This window comes from Aegilops tauschii, chromosome 5, assembly GCF_002575655.3.
Source record: "Aegilops tauschii subsp. strangulata cultivar AL8/78 chromosome 5, Aet v6.0, whole genome shotgun sequence".
In the NCBI taxonomy this organism is placed as follows: domain Eukaryota; kingdom Viridiplantae; phylum Streptophyta; class Magnoliopsida; order Poales; family Poaceae; genus Aegilops; species Aegilops tauschii.
In genome coordinates, this window is record NC_053039.3 from 114,840,472 (window position 1) to 114,862,040 (window position 21,569).

The following is a 21,569-nucleotide window of genomic DNA, read 5'->3' on the forward strand; positions in this document are numbered from 1 at the left end:
CCACGGCACCCCCTCCCCTCCTATAAGTACCGCCCGCCGCCGCCTCTCTCCCTCACCCCGTTCCCGCCCCGACCCGCACCCGCCGACGCCGGAGCCGACCCCGCCGCCCGAAGGAGTCGCCGCCCCGGAGCCCGAACGCCGTCGCCCGTCGCCTCCCTGAGCCCCGCCGCACCTCGCCGCACCCTCGAGCCCCGCCGGAGCCCCGTTCCGCTCGCCGGAATACCTCGCCGGAGGTATAGCCGAGCCGCCGACCGAACCGCCCATTTTTTTATACCGCTCGGTTTATTTTTTTTCGAAACCCTAGATTTTTTTTATAGATCAGTTTATTTTTTTCTGTTTAGTTAGTTAGTGAACGTTCACTGATTCGTTCGTTTTAACGAACGTGTTCACCGGTTAGTCGCTGTTAACGAACGTCCGTTCGTTTAACAGTTCGTCAGTTTTCTTTTTCGTCGGTTTTTCCGCGATTATTCCAGATCATGATTTCTGATCAGATTTTCGTTCTGGTTTATCTTTTCGCTCGTTTATCGGAATCGGGCGATTCAAGCGCCTAGAGTTTCGTTTCGAAATTCTCTTTCCGTTTAACCAACTCAAACAAGTTTTTGCTACTCTAAAATTTGACTTAGATCCAGATTAGTACACGAAGCTTGTTTCTTTCGCTGTTTGACTTTCGTTGCTTCGTTTGATTTGATTCTTTTTGCAAACCGGAGTTCTTAAGTTGAACTTTCTGGTTAGATCTTTTATTTGAGTTTTACCTGTGCATTTGATGAGTTCTTATTGTATGCTTGTTTGTTTGCGATAGAGTACCCGGAGTGCGCCGCTTGCTACTTTGAATCTCTAGGTTTCACGGACCATCAGCAAGGCAAGTAACACTTTGATCATACCTCTTTTACTACCCAGTTTTATTGCATTAGACAAATCCTCAAACAATTGCATGATTAGGATCTAATTAAATTGTGGGTATTGGGAAGTAGTTGAAGTAGTACCTATTACCTGTTTTATTATCAAACCCTTGGGAGTTACTTCTGCGTTTGCTTATATTGCTATGCTATGCTAGTAGACGTGGGTTGGGTTTGAGTGTATCCATGACAGATGTGAGATTGTTAATATATGGTTAAACTTAAGGTGGCAACTAAAACTCACATCTGGGTGGATTGAGGTACCTAGGTATTCCAGGATTGCCTGTTTCTTTTGGACCGCCACCCAGGTTCAAAGGGATCATGAGATTATTCATGCTAGAAACTTCCGTGTGCAGCCACAAGCTATTATGGGCTCTAGCATAGTTGATTAAGTTGTGTGAACTCTTACAGTGGTAGACTAGCAGATGTAGGGGATGTAGGTGTACCGGTCTACCCATCGTAAGGTGCTAACGCTTCTGAAAGACTGTGTCTCGGTCATCCGTTTCTCAAACATCATGTAGTGCGAGAATCAAGCGGAGGCGATCGAGTCTTGTGGGGAAAAGTGCACAAACCTCTGCAGAGTGTACAAACTAATCATGATTAGCCGTGTCCCCGGTTATGGACATCTTGAGTATCTAGTACTTGGATTTTCATGTGAATCTCATCATGTTACTTTAATTAATTTTGTTGGGTTAATGATGATACTTAATTGGGATTGAGAATGCTGTCAACCATTCTCAATGTTGAACAACCACCATGATAGTTAAATAAAAGTTATTCCTTTGCAGTAGGGAAAAATTGGCTTTTTGCAAAACAGTAACCATGGAGCCTTCTACCAGCCAAATATGCATGTAGTGATAGCATCATTCTGTTCATTACTCTCTATGTGTTATTTTGCCGGCATGTTCCATGTGCTGACCCGTTTCGGGCTGCAACGTTTCATGTTGCAGACTTTTCAGACGATGAGTAAGGTGCCTTAGGTCATGGTCTTATACTCAGTGATGCCGTTGGAGTTGATGGACTCACTTATCTTCCAAGTCTTCCGTTGTTATCATTTTTAGATGGCCTTAAGCCATATTTGTCATACTTATTTCTCTCTTGAGATACTCGTTGTAATAAGTGTGTGATTGCTACTCTGTTATAAATCCTCCGTTTGTACTGTGCGTGTCAGCATTACTGATCCAGGGATGACACTGGTGCACAGCAGCACAGACTGTTTGAGCTCTGGTCGCTACACAGCCCGGGCAACGACGCCCGCCCATGAAGACCTCGACCCCGCGCTCCAGGTGGCGCGGCCGTCGTCCAATGTTGCGGGGCACGGGCGGCGCGGCCAGGCGTCGTCCACCCCCACCCCATGACAGGTACGAGCTGCTGCAATGGCAGCAAGCCACGCCGCGGCGATGGCGCCGCACTCGCGGTGAGAGCAGGCAAACATGCGGGAGGCACTCACCGTGGCAAGGGAGCTGCTGCAGTGCCGGCTGATGGAGAGCGGCCAGGACGCGCTGCTGGAATGCGTTGCTGAGCTGTTGGACACTGCGGCCTCGGGAGCGCCGCCTTTCTGCTATCGACTCCCTTCACAGGCCATTGTGGGAACTCATGGCGGGCCTCGCCGCACCCACGCGCCGGCGGGCGCGCATGGGGGCTTCGTCAACACTAGCGCGGCCGGCGGCGTCGGAGGCCCCGTCGCCCCCGCACCGCCCGCAACAAGCACGGCACAAGCGTCGCCCCCCATGGTCCCGGCGAGATGCCACACTACTACCCTCAGGACGCCACGCTGGGCCGGGCAACATGGAGTGTGGGGCACTACGGCGAGGTGTTTGGGGTAACAGCCCCGGAGGCCTGCGTGCCCCGCATAACGGACCAGGAGTACACACCGAAGGACGACCCCGTCTCGTTCATTGGAGAATATTGGGAAAAAGGGGCATTAGGAGTCGAAGCCTTCCAGGAGCCGCCGGGGAACCACCACGACCGCGTGTGCAACGACCACTACAGGGTACCCCTAATCCCTCAGGAGCAAGCTTATGCTAACCATGAGTCGCAGGAGGAACCGGTCACCACAACGGCCGGCGACCCCAGCTCGGCGGCCTCCCTGCCGGCAGGGGGATCGCGTTGGGGCTGCCGGAGAGGGTTCGGGAGCCAAGCCCCTCCCCACGGCGTGCGAAGCCAGGGGACACCCGGAGGTAGGCCCTCTGCCGAGGAGGCTTCGGCAACCCTTCCCCCGGCAGAGGACCCGTGGTCGCCGAGGGCACCGCTGGCGTCCTCTTTCCCTCTTTTGTGTCGTCCTGGCAACTGGTCGGCTCAAAGGAGGTCAAGGGTGGCGCAAGGCGGGGCCCTCAACTGGCGATATGAAGCAAGGCCGGTACCTGTGAAGAAGGCCCAGTGCATGTGAAGCTCGCCGCCCGTGACACTCTCACGTAATAATGAGTTGGGGTTGTACACGCCCCGGAGTCTCAGGAGCGCCGGCCTCAGGCCCTGGGGCTCCCTCCCACGCCTAGTGGCAGCACTTAGCTCCGCGCTGGTGAGAAGACTTGAAGACCGGAAGACTAGACTAGGTGTCGGACGCGGCCTTTTGCTTTGGATCTCTCTTTCTGTAGCTTTGCTTTCTGGATCTGGATTTAAGTTGAAGCCGAATTTTTATTGATGCGCGCGGGGGGTGCCTTTTCTCGTTCAAGCAATTTCTTGCCTTCTGGATCTCGTTTTGTCTGGGACTCATGTCCATCGCCTTCCCCTCACGAGCTCCTCGCGAGCTGGACCGCATGAAGCGCACGCTCATCGAGCGCGCGCCAGCGGTGCGGCTCGTGCTCACCTCTTGTGGGGCCCCTTCAGATGGGGCGATAAGCTCCGAAGGATTCTCAGAAACTCTTCGCTTCCTGACCCAGCTCGAAGCTGGCGCCAACTAAGGTAAACCACGACGGAAAACTCGCCCCCGGATTCACGAGTTCACGAGGACACATACTCACATCGCATAGGAAAGTAAAAATTGCAATTTGCTTACATGAGGGGCTCCCCCTCTCAAAATGCTCTTACAAGTTTTCCCAGGGCCACGCCCGAGTTTTGTGTGCAGGATGAAACGATAGGAGAACATGGGATCAGCCAGAAATGTCACTCGCTACATCACCCACGGACACGTCACTTGCATCGTCATCGTCTTCGTCGGCATCGTCACCGCCGTTGGCGACGCCCCCATCGTCGTCGTCAACCACGTCGCCTTCGTCTGCGACGACCACCACCGCGTCATCCTCCGAAGTGAAGGCCCCGACCAACGTGTCCACATTGTCCTCAACCCAATGCGCCAGGTCACCCTGGACGGCCGTGGGTACTGGGGCGATGGCGGCGTCGAAATCAAAGTCGGGGTTGGCATTCCGAAGGTGGCTGAAGACACGGGAGAAAGCGCGCCCAAGTAGGCCACGACCCCTCTCCTCCACAAGCTGGCGAGCTCTGTCAGATCGGGCCTCCAGGCGCGTCACCACCTCGGTGAAGAAGGTCAGATGGCTGGCATAGTCATTCGAGTGAGGGGCCAGAGCATTCTCGTCGCAGATGTAACCCAGGGCGGTGTTGGCCCTGTTCCGGAGGTCTTGAAGCATAGGAGCATGCTCGCGCTCCAGCGTCCGACGTTGGAGCACTTCCTCCCTGTTTCGCCGTGCGACGGCCTCGGCGTCATCAACCCGTTTTCGGAGAGAAAGCAGCTCGGCGCGGGCGGAGGCCAAGTCCGCCTGCGCCGTAACCAGGGCGGCGGCCGTGGCCTCTGCACGCCTCTCGGCCTCATCCAACCTGGGCCTGAGGGCAGCGGCCCTGCCCGCATCCTCCGCACCCGCGAGCTTCAGCTTCAAGTCATAGCTACCCTCCAGGTCTGCGCGAACCTCGGCCACCTGGCGGTCGACCTCCTCCTCAACTCTGGCCTCGCGAGCCCTGACGGCATCTTCTACTTGAGCAACTTGACGCTCCCTCGTCTCCACTTGCTCGAGCTCGAGGCTGCGCTCCACGGCTTCCAGGGCCAGCGCGTCCTCGCGTTTCCGGACCTCCTCTTCCTCCGCGGGCGCCCCCCTCAGCGATGCAAGAGCGGCCCTGCGCGCCTCCATCTGCTGCTCAAGGGACGCGCTCCAGGCCTGGAGCTCCCACGCGCACTTCTCCGCAGCCTCACGACGGCGGTCAGCCTCGCGAGCCTCTTCCAAGGCTCGCGAGCGGGCTTCATGGGAAACCTTGAGGGACGCCTCGGCCTTCGCATTCTCAAGGTCGCGCTGATAGCGACTGAGGTTGATGGCCACCCTCAGCTTGCGCTGCTCCTCCACCAACCGGAGACCTTCAGCCTCAAGGCGGGAGTCGACACCCGCGAGCTCTTCACCAAGTCGACCCATCGCGCCCATCGCCTCCTGGAAGAGCTCGTGGCGAACTATGCTCCGCCCGCGCTCGAGCTCGAATGCTCGGCCCACCTCGTCCTCCACCTCAGGGGCTGCGGGCGGGGTGCCAAGTGGCGCGCCACCTCCCGGCAGGGGGCTGCGGGCTGACGCCGCACCTGACATCAGCCAGTCCTCGCGAGGAGCCCAAGCCGATCGGGGCTCGCTGCTTGAAGAGGAGCCGAAGATCGAAGCCAACCAGCTGTTGTCCATGAGCAAAGGAGGAGTCTTGGGCACGCTCGCCAAGCTCCACGCCAAACCGTGGGGGAGGGGTGGCCCAGCCGCGGGCTCAGCGCGCCACGAAGGCGGAGACGCTCCCCCAACCGACCCTGCTCCAGGGGCGGCAGGCAGACCAAGAACGCTCAAGGCCGATGGGGGAGCTGGTGAAGGAGGAGGCCGCTTCTCAGAAGTCGCAACAGCTTCAACGGAAGGATCCCTGAAGGACTGACGTCAGGATAAGAAGACTACATGCGAGAAGCCATGACAATAAGATACTTACGCGTCAATGGCGATGTACTTTCGTCGCTTCAACGGCCCGAAGATATTGCTACCGCTAGGGGATCCTTTCCTCTTGCGGAGCTCCTCGAAGTCCACACAAAGACGACTGAAGCGCTGGACGTGACGGCCGGTGCGCGGCGGGGCCGAAGAAGAGCTTGGAAGGATTTCTTCAGGGGTGCCCGGTTGCGGCGAACAGCCGGGCACCGTTTCACCACAACCTCCCGAGGCTCCTGGAGCCTTGGCCTCGGGAGCCGCATGCCGCGTCTCCTCAGTGACCAATGCCTCAGGAGGGGGGTCGCAGGCCCCCGAGGACGACGCCCCAGGATCACCACTCGGCATGTGCTCCTCAGCACTTGAGTCACCGGCCCCAGTCGGAGCTCACCCTCCCGCACCTTCACCTGGGGCGAGCTCGGCACCGGCGGCGAAGAAGGGAACCACGACGACGGGGTTCTCGCGGGACCCCACCAGGCCGATTGGGCGCAACCCCCACTCGTCAAAGGAAGGCATGCTTGCGGCAAATGCAGCTTTGTTCTTGCAGCGGTACAACAGGCAGCTATTCCTCGGCATCTCATCTGGTAGAGGGACACCTGATAGGACCATGAGCACCGTTTGCCACGTCGCAAGAGGAAGCCCCTTCTCCTGAAACCTCATGTGGTCCTGGCTGCGGAGCAAGTCCCACATCGGGCGGGAGTGGCGCTGAAGTGGAGCGACTCGACGCTTGACGAACTCCTTCACCACCATGGGCGCAGCCACGCCGAGGTCCTTCAACCACCTCAGCCTGGCCCAGACGGGGGCAAGGCGGGGGCTCGTAAGCTTCTGATGGCCCCAGCCGGAGTTTGGCACAGCAGGCCCCGCCGGAACTTGGAGCAGAAGCCTAAGCATGCCGGCGTCAACAAACACCCATCGTATGCGGAACTCGCTCGTGGATGAGGGAAGCTCGAAGTCAATCCCCGCGTCCGCAGTCACGGCCACGGCCTAGAAGCCCACGCACCCCGAGCTCTACCGGGGACTGGTCAGATGCAATGAGAAGAAATGGCGGAGGAGGGCCACGGAAGGAGCGATGCCCACCATGGCCTCGCACAAGAAGGTGAAGACGGCAAGAAGGGTCACAGATTGAGGGTCGAGATGAAGCATGTGGATCTGATAATGCTCGAGCACCGCGTTGAAGAAGGCGGAGAAGGGAGGAATCAGGCCAGCCAAGAGGGCATCAATGAAGATCGGGACCTCAGTGGCTGCCTGATCCATGCGAGTGCGAGAGGCGGGCCAAGCCACCGTCTCTCCCCACTTGTTGAAGCTGGAGGCAAGCATGGGGCGCACCATGTCCATGGCCTCGTCGTTGAGCACCCGAGGCTGGCCGAGCGCAGGCTCAAAGGGTGGAGGCGCAGTTGGCAAAGACAGAGGTTTCTTCCCCTTTTCAGCCTGTTTCGGCGCCATGGCGATGAAGTAGGCAGAGCGCAAGTCAGATTGGAAGGGCAAAGCAGGGCCTCGAGGAAGTAGGGAGATTGGAGGAGCCAGGCATGGGCGAAGGAAGAATAACTGTGTGAGAGCCGGGGGCCGCATAGGCAGGCGGATTCAAGGGCAGCGTGGGGAAGCGGAGACGCCCACGTCCAATCAACCGCCACACGTCAACCACGGCCGCAGGCTTTTGGGGCCCGCGGTGCTCCGTACTTGACCCTTGGCTTCGCCGTGAAGCCAAGCCCGAGCGCACCTTGGGCCTGGGGGCTACTGTCGGCGTTCTGGGAACGGGGGTCTCCAGACTTGCCTGCCTGCGCCCCACGGCGTGCCTAAGCCAGCAGGTCGTACGGCCCATCTTCATCAACAAGGCATCCAAGACCCTCGCGAGGGGCCAAGCCTTGCGAGACGGACGACGCAAGACCTCCTCAGGAGTGGTCTAGTCAGGCAGGCTCACGAGGAGCGGAGATATCAAGGCGGGGCAAACCTCACGAGGCTCACGTGACGTGAGCCATGACGATTGACACCAGGCGGGCGCCAGCGTGCGCAGCGTCCTTATTTCCTCTTTGGTGCTAAGGAAGCAGGCGCAAGCGAGGAGTACCAAGGCATCAGGCAAAGGTTGCTATATCAGTGCAACGAGACCAAGACCAGGAGGACGGCAAGACGGAGGTCATCGTGGAGCCCAAGACGGCGTCACCACCAGAGCCTTTTGCAGGCGAAGACCACTTTTGTCAGGATAGCTTGTACTAGTTGTCCCCCTTCAAATTTGCCCGCCGTTGTTGGCTCCCTTCCCGCTCAATATTTGGGAAGAGGACCAGGGCCTATATAAGTAGAGCTAGCCACCATAGTAGGGGGGATCGAGCAATTCATCTAGCTCTCACCCGCTAAGTCACCAAGCACAAGAACACCTCAACCTCAGGAGGCTGTTCTTCCCTCTGTACTGTTCATCATTAGCCCAAGAGGCAATCCACCACCACCACACTTGAGTAGGGTATTACACCACAACGGTGGCCCGAACTAGTATAAATCTCGTTTCTTTCTTTGTTGCGAGTTCGTCGAGTTCATCCGCGAGATCTTAGCGAGCTAGGGCGTAGATCGGTAGGAGGGAAAGACTTCGCGCGCACCCGAGTGTTCGAACCGTAAGGGTTTGCCGGAACCCCACATCCGACAGGCTCGCCTTATCGTCAATGACAAAATCACCTCTAGAAGGTCCCTAGTTCCTGGGCAGATCCTCCATATCGGCAGTTTCACCATGGGCGCCCGCCCGGCCGTTAAGCCCAAGGTGGTCCCCCAGATTGCCAAAAATCATCTTGCATCAACCCCCAAAGCATTGATAAGATGGATCCGGCAGGTATCTCATCTTTAAACGAATTGCTAGATGGCATCGCCGCCCTGGGGGTCGCAACAGACTATGATCTGATTGGGCTTAAACCCGATCAGAGGGAAATCAGGTCCCCACCTGTCACCCACCTGGTGACTGTCGTGGAAGAGCAAGTTGAGGATACCGCTCCTCCTGTTCTAAAAACAAACTATGTTCGGATCTCCGAGCCCTGCGAGCCGGATACCCATCTTCGAGAAGAGACCATCTATCCTTTGAACATGGAATCAGGCATTGAGCCTAAAAATCCAGGACACTCCGGATCCTGGGCCAGTGACCTTAGAAATTTTTCAATGTCCGGATTCCACAATGGGTCAGGGTTTGGATTTAAGCCCACCCGCCCACCACAATCAATACTCTCCAAGCAATTCGGGTCCCTTGGATATATGCGACTTAATGTATATACGGCAGCAACCTCAGGAAACAGTCCATCACTTTTGGGCTAGATTCCAACTTGTTAAAAACAAGATTAAAGATTGCTGCGACGACGATACGGTATCAGTCTTTTGCCGCAATTGTACGAACGAGGGGATCTTCAATGCCCTCAACTGACATCGCATACTACACTTTGCAGATTTGGCACACATAGTATAGAAGTATTGCGCAATGGAAAGCGCTCGGAAAGCCCAGACAGCTCGGTGGGAACCACTGGCCTTTAAGCCACACACCGATCGGCCAAAAAGGATGCACCCTCACGGGGCACCTGATCATCAATTCACGGACAAGAAAATTAAGCCCTTAACAGGACATAGAACCATCCTTGATGAATGGCTTGACAAGCCCTGTCAGATACACATGACGATGAATTCTGAACCAACACATAGCCTTCAGGCATGTTGGATACTCCGGCAGGTGGCTAAGAGCGGTGAGGCCATCCTCACCAACACTACCCCAGATAAGTACTCCTCGGAGGACACCGATCTCAATGTATTTACGGTCTTCGAGACCTTTTCTTCAAATAATCAGCGTAAAAGGGCGCTCCGCGACCTCGCCGAAGTCAACCAAGTAGCCGCAATCAACCCCTGGAATGACATGGCGAGAACCTTCAATGGTGCTGACAAACCACGGGCCCGATCAGTCCGAGCACCAGCCGTTTTAGTTCTAAACCTAATTGTGGATGGCTTTCGGCTCACTAAAGTGCTCATGGACGGGGGCAGCGGATTGAACCTCATTATGAGGACACGCTCGACAAAATGCAAATGGACAAGAGCCGCATCGAGTAGAGCGGTAAAACTTTCGAGGTATTATCTCTAGTCGAGAAGCGCGATGTTCAGGAAAATTAAAACTTGATGTGGTATTCGGCAGGCCTGAGAACTTCAGGTCCAAAGAGCTAATCTTCCAGGTGGCAGCTTTCAACACCGGATATCATGCCCTGTTGGGGTGAGATTCATTCACACGCTTTCAAGCCATACCTCATTACGGGTACATGAAGCTCAAAATGCCCGGGCCCAACGGAGTTATCACTATCACCAGTGATCCGGACATAGCACTCCGCGCCAAAAACAAAACCGCATCCCTGTCCCTCGAAGCACTATCCGAGGCCCTTGCAGCCGAGGAGATCACCGCTCTGCATTCCACAATGCATAGAGATGACGTAATCCTCGACAAAAGGCCTAAATCCACTTCTTTCAAACCGGCAGATGAAATAGTCAAATTCCAAGTTCACCCGACGGATCCTAATTAAACAGCAGCCATTGGAGCACAGCTGGATCCGATGATCGACGCCATTCTAAGAGCATTCCTGCACGAGAATTGGGACATTTTTGCCTCGCACACTTCGGATATGCCAGGAATCCCATGCAGACTGGCCGAACACAGCCTCAACATAATAAAGGGGTTCAAGCCAATTAAGCAAACGCTACGGTGATTTTCCAAACCCAAGCGACAAGCTATGGGGGAGGAGCTAGCCAAACTACTTGAAGTCGGGTTTATTCGAGAAATAAAACACCCGGATTGGCTAGCAAACCTGGTCATGGTGCCAAAGAAGGACAAATCCTGGCGCCTTTGTGTCGATTTTAAAGACCTCAATAAAGCTTGCCCTAAGGACCCCTTCCCACTGCCCCGCATTGACCAAATCATTGATTCAACTGCAGGACACGATTCACTGTGTTTCCTCGACGCATACTCCGGATACCATCAGATTAAGATGAAGGAATCCGATCAGGCCGCAACAGCATTTATCACTCCGTACGGGCCTTTCTGCTTTAACACTATGCCTTTCGGACTCAAAAACGCCGGCGCCACCTACCAACGCATGATTCAAACATGCCTGGAAAAACAAATTGGCAAGACGGTGGAGGCATATGTAGATGATGTAGTCATCAAATCTAAACATGTCGAATCATTGGTGGACGACTTATGTCTTACATTTGACAACCTTCGAACATATGATATACGGCTCAATCCAGAAAAATGTGTTTTCGGCGTTCCGGACGGAAAGCTGCTCGGATTCATCGTTTCCAATAGAGGAATCGAAGCAAACACAGCCAAAATCCGAGCCTTGTCATAGTTGGCAATACCAACAGACCTAAAACAGGTCCAAAAACTAGCTAGGTGCGTGGCAGCCTTGAGCCGCTTTATCTCCAGATTGGGAGAGAAGGCGCTGCCACTATATCACCTGCTTCGACGTACCGACCACTTTGAGTGGACGAACGCAGCAACAGCCGGGTTGGAAGAAATAAAAACTCTGCTAGGAAACAACCCAATCCTTGCCGCACCTAACATCGGTGAACCTATGCTGCTGTATATATCTGCAACTCACCAGGTGGTGAGCGCAGTACTCGTCATCGAACGAGAGGAAGAGAGACATAAATTCGGACTCCAAAAACACGTATACTACGTATCGGCAGTTCTCACGCCATGCAAATCCCGATTCCCGCACTATCAAAAGATAGCATATGCAGTTTTCATGGCATCTCGGAAGCTGCGACACTACTTCCAAGAGTGCTCGATCACGATGGCCTCCGAGGTACCACTCAATGACATCATAAACAATCGAGACGCCACCGGCTGCATTGCAAAATGAGCCATCAAGCTTCTACCATTTGAAATAACGTAAAAACCATGCTGAGCCATTAAATCTCAGGTGTTGGCCGACTTCATCGCCGAATGGACAGAAGCCGAACTCCCTAAAGAGTACGGCACATACTCCAACTAGGTGATGTACTTCGACGGCTCTAAAATGTTAGCCGGATTGGGGGCCGGTGTCATCCTAACATCCCCTACAGGGGACACAGTCCGTTACGTATTGCAAATCATGTATACGGACTCCAATAACGCAGCCGAATATGAGGCATTACTGCATGGTCTCTAGATGGCTGTCTCTATGGGCATACAACGCCTCGAGGTGTGCGGGGATTCAAATCTTGCAATATCCCAAATAACCGGAGAATTCGATGCAAAAGATCCAAAGATGGCAGCTTACTGCAATGCCGTGCTCAAAATATCAGCTCGGTTCGAGGGGCTCGAGTTTCATCATGTGGCCGAGACAGTAACCAAGCAGCGGACATCCTTCCTCGAATGGGCGCTAAATGCGACCCCGTCCTGCCTAACACCTTCATGGAAAGGCTCTTTAAGCCATCCATGGTATGGCAGGACGAGAGCGAAAATACCAGTCCGACGCCGATCACGCCCCCAGATGCCGAACATGATTCAGACATCATCAGGGGCTCGGGCACAGAACCAACGCCTTCCGCCCATGTAATCATGGCGGTAATCGCTCCATGGACCGAACCCTTCCTGGCCTACCTTAATAGGCGGGAGCTCCCTGAGGACCAGAATGATGCTCATTGCATCGTTCGACGCTCGAAAGCCTACAAGGTTCATGAAGGAGAACTCTACAAGAAAAGTACTACTGGAGTCCTTCAAAGATGTATCTCCGAAGAGGAAGGGCGGCAGCTCTTGGCCGAAATCCATGCTGGTCTTGGCGGCCATCACGCCGCAGCTCGGGCCCTTGTAAGTAAGGCCTTCCATACTGGTTTTTTCTGTCCCACGGCCCGAGCAGATGCACAGGATCTCGTCCAACGCTGTGTGAGATGCCAGCTTTTCGCTAATCAAAGCCATATGCCGCCTACCGCCCTACTAACAATCCCCATTACTTGGCCTTTCAAGGTCTGGGGGCTGGACATGGTCGGACCCCTTAAAGGGGGAAGCCATAAGAAACAATACATGCTGGTTATGGTAGATAAATTCACTAAGTGGATAGAGGCCAAACCAGTTAAAATGGTTGAAGCTGGACCAGTGATAGATTTCATATCCGGTGTCGTACACCATTATGGTGTCCTACATAGCATCATCACTGACAACGGCTCTAACTTTACACCCGATGAGGTAAAAACTTGGTGTGCTAATCTGGGCATCAAGCTAGATTACGCCTCCGTATATCACCCTCAAACAAATGGTCAAATCAAACAGGCCAATGGCCTCATAATGAGCGGCATTAAACCCAAACTAGTGCGATCCCTAAAGGAGTCGGACAAACACTGGGTCGAGGAGGTTGACTCCGTACTCTGGGGGCTGCGGACCACACCCAATCGCATGACCGGATACACACCATTCTTCATGGTGTATGGCGCAGAGGCCGTCTTGCCCTGCAATATTATTCATGACTCACCTCGAGTGCGCATGTATGAAGAGAGAGAGGCCGAGCTCGGTTGGCAAGACAACTTAGATGGCCTGGAGGAGGAGCGCGATGTCGCGAAATCTCGTTCCGCATTCTACCAACAACAAGCTCGAAGATACCAAAGCAGAGAAGTGCAGGCCAAGACTTATAATGTCGGTGAACTCGTTCTACGCCTACCAGAGAAGAAAAAGGACAAGCTCAAGCCCAAATGGGAGGGTCCCTTCATTATAGATGAAGTTCTCACTGGAGGAGCCTATCGCCTTCGCAATGCATCGGACAATCCCTTAGAGCCGAACCCATGGAACGCTGCTAGACTCCAAAGATTCTACGCCTAAGTCTGGACACATTGTTTTTTGCCTTTTCTCTTCTTTTTTTCCCTTTTCCCCTTTACTTTTCGTTTCTTTACGACTTCTAGCGTGTGTTTGGGCAAGCCGCACACTTGAGGGGTATACATCCTTAAATGTACACACCCCACCATAACTGGGGGCTTCCTTCAAATAGAAGCTCTTTATTATCTCGAGCATAAGGCTCACCACATATATGTGTATTGTTTGCTCATATACGTCCTGTCTTCGCCATTATATGCACCTCTATGACTTAAGTTTTTGCCAAGCTGGGTTGCCTGGCTCGTATGCTTATGCCCTACGTTCCCGCTTGTTCGGCTAGGGAATAAAGGGAGCACCTATGTGATTGTTACAACCGGGTCATCTGGACATGTACCTCAGACGGGTGAAGCCGAAAGCTAGCGTTCTTAAGGGAATAATTGGTCGGCGGACAAAAGACAAACTGCCTTCGTAGCAATATAAACTACCAAAAATACAAAGACTCCTGTGATTCTTTCGCATCACGGCTTAGTCATGCATAAACGCATGCCGACCCAGGGAGAGGAACCCTTAACGGAACTATTCTTTCTGGAAGATGTTTCTTACGTTAAAAGGTAATATAACATAAATCCCCAAATACAGTTTGTCTGTTCAAGCATTATGACCGGACCACCTGGTTTCCGAACATACTTGGTGTTTCCCACATGTATATTATTCGGAAACACTCCACCCTTGGGTTTCGGAGGTTAAAGCGGAAAGTCTGCCATGACAATCTTTACAATTCGGCCGGAGATAAGTTTTGCTGATAAAGTGTCACATAAAATCACATGCCTACTCTTTATCTATGCCATCTATCAAGCTGTCTAGTTTACAGTCTTGCTGTGAAAATTTGGCGGCTATCTTTACTTGGTTGTGTACCAAGCTAACCGGAATTTCTTGTCCGTCTGGTCCTCGAGGTCCAACCAGGGCCATATGGTTCGGATCATCTCCGGTATACCGCATTTTCACCATGGCCCAGGCCTCTCGTGCACCCTCTCGACATGCTGATGCCTTCCATAGCTCAAAACGAAGACGAGCTCCCCTGAATAACTCCACGAGCTCCCCCATCATTCCTGGAGGAGAATCGGATGGCCATAAAGCCTTAGCCATATTCCTCATTGTTTTCCGAGCTCGCACGTGCACTTTGGATAACTCTTGCCGCAAGTCGCCTTGAAATCCGGACACCTCTCCTTCAGGCCGCCCAGTTAACAAACCTACAAGAACAAATCTCGTATTTTTTTCATGAGGGGATCTTATCAAAGTTTGGTTCAGGGACATACTAAATATGCCACCTTTCAGCTTTCGGTTCTCCTTCAAGGCATCCGACAATTGGGCTCTTACGTCCTTTAGCTCCTCGGCTTGCTTGATGTTGGCATCCTATAGTTTGTTCTTCTCATTAATGGCCCGTGTTAATACACATTGACCAGCAGCTTCTTGCCCTTCGGCATGTTGCTTGTCCGCCTGAGCGGCCTTTAGCCTTTCGTCCAACTGATTTGCCGATCCTGATGCTGTAAATAAAACAATGAATATTAAAAAATCCTTGTAAGCACAGGATCGTATTTTCCGGACACTGTTGTGCTTACCATCCGAAGCCTTCTGGGATTTCTTCAAATCTTCCAGTTCGGCGCTGGCAACAGCTAGCTTGGTCCGACATTGTTTAAGCTCCTAAGACTGTGTGTTATTTTTCGCCGTGAGTACCTGATAACATTAAACGACCGTTAAATCAGTTGGGTCAACGGCTCCAAGTCTCGGGGGCTACTGGCATATGATTATTGAATCCGCACTAAGTTTTTACTCACATATCTTTTGAAAGTTGGTGAGTGGCTCCGGCAAGTGCATCCTGAGCTGCTCGGATGTATGCATTCGCTGACCTGAGGGCATTGAACGCCTCTTCGGTGAAACTTGGGTCACGCATGGCCTCTTTCCTCCGCCGATGATTCATCGCGCTCTCCACTTCGGAATTGGTGACGGATACATTATCCAAATCCTCTTGGAGATGACAATCCGACATTTTACCCGTATCGACCCTAGTCCTTATGGCAGGGTCCGGGGCCGGATTGGTCGATGCACGGCTGGCGAGGTCCCTGGATATAATCCGGCGTATGCTCTTCCTGCAAGATGACCCAACGAAAAACATCATGATTCGATCTGTCCACCGGGTGCCTGTTAAAACCTATACCTCTTCGATGACGGCGAGGGCTCGGTAGTATCACCGTTGGCCTTTCTTTTCAAAGACTCGCCTCGCGCAGGTGTCGCCTTCTTAAAAGACACCTTTGATACAGCTCGGCGAGACGAGTGTTGCCCCTTCGGAGCATGAGACAGTGCGGTGGGTGAGGCGCAATGGGAAAACTCTTTTGGAGGAGACACTCCTGGGTACTTACATGGGAGGAAGGGAGAAGGCCGGGGTAATCGGCTGTAATGGCTACTTCCATACCGCCATAGCTCGCCTGATAAAAAAAACTCCCTCCTTAGCTCTATAAATATGTACGGATCTTCTTCATATCCGGGATCTAGGTCCCGAATATGGTCCTCTGGCTGCGGAGCGGGGCTATAGATCCCCGCGACGATCTTTCTCCATTCCTGTCAAAAAGCAGCCGGATTAAATTTGACTAGCATAGACTCTGGAGAAAGGTTGAGTAAAGCCAATAATTGAAAAACTCACCCAAGGGATGGGGTTGTACATGGAAAATCCTTCCCGACATGTTAAACGAGCGAAGTCTTCCTTCTCCCCTTTGTACAGATCGGCTAAGATAGTGGCCAGGGCGGCAAAATTATTTGGACCTTTGTGCAGACAACGGGTCGCATCGTCCTCCCCATTATAATTCCACATGGGGAGACCTCTAGATTGAGCGGCCGAACGCATCGGGTTATGGAAATTGCCACTACTTCAATTATAGACAGCCCAGAGTTGTCAAGTACTCTGATCTTGCTTGCTAGTCTCGAAACCTCCGCACTATCTTCTTATTCGAGGCTTCGGGGACGCCAGCTGGCGTGCTTCTTTAAAGGGGCACTGGAGAATTCGGGGACGCCGCGCAGGATTGGGTCCAAAAGATGACGTCTTCAATATAAAACCACTCCAAGGGCCACTCTTCGGATGCCTTCTTCAGAGTGCCAGACAGATATCCAGTCCCGGCTATGCGCATACTTCGGTGCCACCCACCTCGAATATAGATCCCTTTTGGGAGCGGGGGACGAGGCAGAAAAATTTATGCCATAGCTCGCAATGGGCCTCACAGCCCAGGAACAGCTCGCAAAGAGCAACGAAGCCCGCGATATGCAGGATGGAGCCCGAAGTGAGATTGTGCAGTTGAAGGCCGTAATACTCTAGTAGACCTCTGAGGAAAGGATGAATAGGAAATCCTACGCCTCTCAAGAGGAAGGAAACAAAACACACCCGCTCCTCTTTAGAAGGATTCGGGAAATTCTCCGCCAAGGCTTCGTCATCGATGAAAGTTAATCCAGCCCGAACGGAGACTAGATTCATGGGAGGAAGGTACCCCTGCGTCTGAAGTTTGCTCACATGGGTATGGGATACGGAACGACTTTCCCAGTCGCCTTTTTGAGGGCCGTTGGGGCGCCAGGAGGAGCTAGGAGCGCTGGCCATGTTTGGGCGATTTCCTATGGCAAGCTCTAAGGATTTCCACGTGGTGGGGAATGGTCTCTGAGATCCAATCTCTTTATATAGGCGCCTTTCCCGCCTGGTTGAGGGGTTATTTGTAAAAACACCGAGACTGTTCACATTCATTTGACACATGGAAGCCAAGGCGACGGTAGTGAAGAAATGGTATTTAATGAGCAGCTGAACTATCGTGGATCCGAAGTACAATGGAGAACCCGCCTTGCAAAGCCGAAGACATAAAACCGGATACTACATCGTCACTGAAGGCAAGTTCGGGGGTTACTGAGGGAGTCCTGGATTAAGGGGTCCTCGGATGGTCGGGCTATGTGACGTGGGCCGGACTAATGGGCCGTGAAGGTACAAGATAGAAGGCCTTTCCCCGTGTGAGGATGGGGTTCTCCTTGGTGTGGATAGCATGCTTGGCGGCTAGTCGTATAGTTTCCTTTCTCTGTAAACAGACTTTGTACAACCTTGGCCCTCTCCGGTGTCTATATAAACCGGAGGGTTTAGTCCGTAGAGGCGATCACAATCATACAGGCTAGACATCTAGGGTTTAGCCATCACGATGTCGAGGTAGATCAACTCTTGTAACCCCTATACTCATCAAAGTCAATCAAGCAGGAAGTAGGGTATTACCTCCATTAAGAGGGCCTAAACCTAGGTAAACATCGTGTCCCCCGCCTCCTGTTACCTTCGATCCTCAGACGCACAGTTCGGGACCCCCTACCCGAGATCGGCCGGTTTTGACACCGACACCTGGTGCTCTCGGCGCGGCGTGGTCAAGGAACGATATCCATCGGAAGTGGACTGTACGTGGAGAGGCTGACAGCTGGGTCCACGGCCGCACAAAAGGAAATGCCTCCTTATTACACGCAAAATAATGATTCCTCCACCTGACATCTGGGACCCACCGGAAGCGCCTCTGTATTTCACGAAAAAAACATTCCAGCCGCTGACAGCTTGGACCCACCAGCTATATCTTCGCACGCAAGGAAGTGCTTCCTTATTTCGCACAAAAAATGAATACTCCCCCTGCTAGCTGGGACCCACCATATGGGAGGCTGACTTGTGGGCCTACTAAGTTGACGCGGACGGAGGGCTTTGTCAACTTAGTCAATATGAACGATTCTAGCTCCAGTGACCGTACGATGTCCATCCAACGGCCGTAGTGCTTCTTCAACCTCTGGTCTTCTTGCTCCAGCCGCCCAAAGCACCACCGGTCTTGTCGCCTGCTCCTGCCTCCCATGGCCGGCTGTGCTTCCGCGGAGGCCTCACCACCCCCTACTACTCCCACCGCTGGCCAGGCCATCCCTCTACTCACCCACACCCCCTGTTATTCTGCGGCGACGGTAGCCTCACACCGCAGCCGAACCAGTGAACCCTCGTACTCCTCTCCGCGTGGGCATCCACTACCGCGTCTTCCCCGGCTCCACGTCGTCCCCTTCCTAGGCCTCACCGTCGTCCACCGCCTTGGTGCTCTCGGCGCGGCGTGGTCAATGTGGTCAACGAATGACTTCCATCGGAAGAGTACTGTACGTGGAGAGGCTGACAGCTGGGTCCACGGCCGCAGTAAGGAAGTGCCTCCTTATTACGCGCAATATAATGATTCCTCCATCTGACAACGGGGACCCACCGGATGGGCCACCGTATTTCACAAAAAAACATTTCCCCCTGACTACTGGGACCCACCAGCTACATTTTCGCACGCAAGGAAGTGCGTCCATATTACGGGCAAATAAATGATTCGCCCCCTGATTGCTGGGACCCACCAGCTACATCTTCACACGCAAGAAAGTGCCTGACAGTCGGGACCCACCTGGTCGAAGTGTATGTAGTGTTGTCATTCTGGTCGTGAACGTGTACGTACATACTGGTCGATCGATCTCTCTAGAAGTATGAACCGTGGCCGAGTAAGTAGCAGCACATGTCATAGTAGAGCCCCCCACGTAGCAGTTCAGGCTGTCCCGTCTAAACCGTGTACACATATATACAACCACACACCAAAAAATACGGCCACATACGTACATACGGGCGGGGTCTCGAACGCCTACTCGCGCATACGTACGGCCAGGGCTCGTGTACATGGTTGGGTTAGAACGGAGAAACCGCGTCGTCGTGTTCATGGGGAGGCAACGGAATGCGTTGTGTTCATCGGGAGGCAACGGAATATGTCCTGTTCATCGGGAGCCAACCGGCTTGGACGGAACAGCCGATCGAAACGAGGCCTGGCGTACCGCAGAACGGAGGAAACAGCCTTGTGTTCGACCGGCCACGGTCGAAACGGAATCCTGTTCATCAGGAGGGGTTTGGCGTAGTGCAAAATAGAGGAAACAGACTTCTCTTGGACCTCCTATGGTCGAAACAGGGTCCTGTTGATCGGGAAGGGTGTGGCGTACCGCAAAACGTAGGGAAGGGACTTGTGTTGGAGCGCTAAGGTCGAAACGGGGGTCCTGTTCATCGGGAGGGGTGTGGCGTACCGCAAAACGGGACTCCATGGGATACTGTTCATCTCCACCGTCGACCTCCTCCAGCCTCCACGGGCTACTGTTCATCCACCGTCGACCTCCTCCAGCCTCCACTCGCGATTGTTCATCCACGGGCTCCTGTTCATTCAGCCTCCACCGCTCCTCCACCGGCTACTGTTCAACCAGCCCTCTCCACGGGGTCCTGTTCAACCACCCCTCCACGGGCTATTGTTCATCCAGCCCTCCACCGGCTACTGTTCAACCAACCCTCCACGGGGTCGTCCTGTTCATCCAGCCCTCTGCGGGGTCCTGTTCATCCACCCCTAGTCGGCTCGATCGATCGGGTTCTTGTTCATCCAGCGGCAACGTTCTCTACTACCATGGGGTCCTGTTCATCCAACCCCCCACCGGGAACTGTTCATCCAACCCCCCCCCCCAACAACGCTCACTGTTCATCCAGAGGCAGCATCGATAGGCTTCAGTTAGCAGCAGTGGCGAAGGAATCGCTCGATCGGGTTCAGTTAACAGCCATCGATCGATCGCTCGGGTTCAGTAAGGCGTAGCCTGTAGTGCAATCGCTCGGGTTCAGTACACGAACGACTCGCTCGGGTTCATTTAGAGCCCAACGCCTGTCAGGACCGATTTTCGGGGTATTAATTTCCCAGAAAACGGCCTTTGTGCTCACCAGCCCCAGGATTACTGTTAGCTGATGAGGCACCAACTTGATACAAGAATTCCAAGCAAATTACAAAATATGCAGTACAAGACCATTGTGGCCTAGGAGTACAACACTTGGTTTCTAGTGGTTGATGGCGGAAGCGGTTTATGGTACATCTGCGTCTATGGGACTCCATTTCCCACAAGAACAGCTGACCAGGATAACTGCTATCTTCGCGAGGCTGCTATCGTCATTGCGTAGGTTCCAGGGCTGTCATCGCAATGCTTATCTCCAAGCAAGGAATCTGGCCAAGACAATAGCCAGGGACAAGCCAGTGAGTACGTTTGAATGTACTCGCAAACATCAAGAACACGGGTATAATATAACAAGGGGTAATCATGCTCCGAAATATTTTATGATGATAATGTCTGTCACAAAATCAACGGAAACCGTGATGCACGCATGCAGGTAAAATATGAACATGCAATATGGGGGTAGTAATAGAATGCACTGATCGAGTATCTGAAATGGCTCCTCGAAAGGGTGCAAATAAATTAATAATGCCGCAGTCGGGCGTCTAAGCGACACCACATAAAGGGCTTATAAAGGATAGTTAAATAATAAGCATGCCGCAGTCGGGCGTCTGAGCGACACCACATAAAGGGCTTATAAAGAAAAATTAAATAACAAGCATGCCGCAGTCGAGCGTCTGAGCGACACCACATAAAGGGCTTATAAAAAAAATTAAATAACAAGCATGCCGCAGTCGGGCGTCTGAGCGACACCACATAAAGGGCTTATATAGGAATAATTAAATAACAAGCATGCCGCAGTCGGGCGTCTGAGCGACACCACATAAAGGGCTTATATAGGAATAATTAAATAACAAGCATGCCGCAGTCGGGCGTCTGAGCGACACCACATAAAGGGCTTATATAAGAATAATCACAGTGAATATCCAGGAGGTAGAACCATCCCAGGGATACTCAAAAATTCAAATAAAGTAAATGGTTAATCCATAATAATAAACATAATCCTCATACGTCACAGGTCATAAACAAAGTTCTAGTCTAGCCGTTTCTCCATCCGAAGACCGTCACTAGATTCTAGTTTAGCCGTTTCTCCATCCGAAAACTGTCACTAGACCCATCTCAGACTGAAGTCCTTACCCATGAACATGGCTATCCAAATAGATATGACCTCTGCGGAGGGTGTACTCTTTTCCC